This window comes from Triticum aestivum, chromosome 2B (assembly GCF_018294505.1).
Source record: "Triticum aestivum cultivar Chinese Spring chromosome 2B, IWGSC CS RefSeq v2.1, whole genome shotgun sequence".
Taxonomy (NCBI): domain Eukaryota; kingdom Viridiplantae; phylum Streptophyta; class Magnoliopsida; order Poales; family Poaceae; genus Triticum; species Triticum aestivum.
This window is the reverse complement of record NC_057798.1, coordinates 10,993,073-10,995,767: the sequence shown is the minus strand read 5'-3', so window position 1 is coordinate 10,995,767 and position 2,695 is coordinate 10,993,073. Positions and strand designations below refer to the sequence as shown.

The 2,695-nt window shown below is 42.4% G+C and overlaps 1 pseudogene; it reads left to right on the top strand.

Moving 5' to 3' along the window:
• LOC123038727 (uncharacterized) overlaps positions 1 to 2,598 on the top strand; it is a 62,873-nt pseudogene extending 60,275 nt beyond the window's left edge.
• The last annotated feature ends 97 nt before the right edge of the window (positions 2,599 to 2,695 follow it).

The following is a 2,695-nucleotide window of genomic DNA, read 5'->3' as shown; positions in this document are numbered from 1 at the left end:
ATTCCTACCTTGCGATTGCCCTGTCCATCCGCTGCTAGTTTTTTTTAGTTTGGCAACCTAGTTTTGTGTCCGATCTGAATTTATATGCAAATTGTCCGACGCAGTTCAATCAGGTGTTCCGCGCCAGTGGGCCAGTTTATATGTACATCCATAATCCCATGTTTTTCCTAAATATATGATGTTTTTATCACCGTCATTTGAGAAATGAAGTCCAGTTACCGTCCAAAAAGAACTATATGATGTTTTGCCTAATTTAGTACTACAGCTCTGCTACTTCACTGCTGCATCCTAGATAGATGGACAACTAATTTTGAGAACTACATTTTGATTCATTCCTCAACCATATATTCTTTCAAAAAAAAAATTTGGTAGCACATGTCGGTGCACTGCATAATACTAACAGGATCTTCGAAGAGGAGGGGTTCCAGTTCTGTAACTCAGCAAATATTGTCTCGGTCAATATCGTTTCCTCCGACTATGGATACCCGCTCAATGTCTACGGCATCATCATAGCACGGGACAGTCTGGATCACCAACGTGTCTATTTATTCGAGCGTGGCATGGACGATTGCCAGAACATCAGCTCCAAGGTATTATTGCTTTAACCCTAATTTGTAAATTCCAGCCGTTTTTTCCAATTTAACCCGGAGCTAAGTAAACACGTCTTTAATCAATCTTCCTTTGCAGAAAGATCTGTTGGTTTTTGACTGGCCCGTAGAGAGGACTGATGATATTTGATTCGATAATCTTCGAAGTTGATCTGAAGGTCAAGGATGTGAATGGCAGAAAGGTGAATGACGAGAGAGTTAGCAAAGGCTTATTGGAGATTAATGGCATTAAAAGACTCTCATATCCACCAAAACACAAGGTTCAAACCGAAAAGCTTCTCAGCATGCACAACACATTGGATTTGAACGGAATGCGGTCGAGGGCACCGTTGAGGTGAGGATTCTTGAGGGGCCTGTTGATTATTTCCATGGGAAAATTGCCGCTCGCACTAGCCGCTTTTCATGCGACATTATGCTACATCATCTGTAGACCAAAAGGCCAGGGCGGGTTAGGGATTGAAAATTTAGAAGTAAAGAATAGATGTCTGCTTAGCAAATGACTATAGAGATTATTGAGACCGAGGGTATGTGGGTTCAAATCTTACGGAATAAGTACCTACACTCTAAGACTTTGGCCCACCACTGCTAGGCCAATGGACTCACCCTTTTGGAAGGGGCTAATGAGGATGAAAGTAACTTTCTTCCAATGGGTGAAGTTCCTAGTTGGTAATGGTAAGACTACTAGATTCTCGGGAGGATACATGGCTAGGAGAGACGCCTTTGGCTTTGAAATATCCCTCCTTATATAATATTGTGCAACGTAAGGAGGATTATGTCGCCACATTATTAAACTCGGTACTGCTTAATATTCTATTTTGGAGATCCCTAGTAGGGGAATGTTGGAATGCTTGGTTGCATCTGGTCCGTAGGTTGATGGATGTTCACCTATCCGATCGGGCAGATAAAATTCGCTGGAAGTTAACTACGAATGGACTTTTCTCAGTGAAGTCCATGTATTCGAACCTAATTGATTATGGGCCATTGTCAAGGTCTTTGCACATTTGAAAGATTAAACTTCCGCTTCGAATTAAAATCTTTATATGTTTCGTCCATAAAAAAGTCATTTTAACCAAAGATAACTTGAGGAAAAGGAATTGCGTTGGTAGATTCTGTTTCTGTGATCAAAATGAAATTATTAAACACCTCTTTCTCGAATGTCCTCTGGCAAAATTATTATGACGATCAATTCATATAGCTTTTAACGTCCATCCACCAACGAGCATAACCACGTTATTTGGGACGTGCCTTATTGGAGTGGACATACACATAGCTAAACATATTCGTATCAGAATATGTGCATTTTTCTGGGCTATATCGAACACTAGGAATAATATGATTTTGAATGAGACAAATTTCACTAATTTTTTGCAGGCTATCTACAGAGCTACAACTTGGATCCATGTGTGGTCCTTACTCACTCACACGGACATCAGAGAGCTTTTGAGTATTGGGTGCAACCGCCGGGAGACGGTAGAACGTGATGTCTTCAGCCGATTTGAGTGGCGAGTTAATAATAGGCTTGGTGTGTAGGCATCTTAGCTTGCTTTTTATCACCGGATGCGGCACTTTTTAGTTCTATATCGCCGGATGTGGGGCTTTTTAGACTTATTTTCTTTCGACTACTGCTCAGTTTATGAGCTACGTTTGACCTTAAGACTTTGTTACGTTTTTATTTAATAATATGGCTGCACGCATCGATTGATGCAGAGGCTGGGGTCACCCTCCTTTAAAAAAAAAGCAAGCTTGCTGGGATGCTGATGGTGGAGTCGTGCAGACGGCGCGCTGCGTCGTCAGTTTCTCTGTTGATGAGACGCTGCTGTTGGCCGTTGCTTCCGCTACAGGTGGTGTCGGCACTGTCGAGTTCACTCCAAAGCGCGGCAGCTGTGATGAAGAGAAGATAACCTGTGGCGACTATAAGATGCTGGTGAAGGTCACTTGGTCCATTGTGCATCGCTGGTTCGCTATGTTCCTGGTTGACAATCTAAAGTAAGATGCGTGTGCTCTGTATATGCTGTCATACTAGATATGTCCCCGGTGCATTTGGTGGAAGTTATCACTGAGTGGGGGTAAGGGCATCTCCAGCCGTT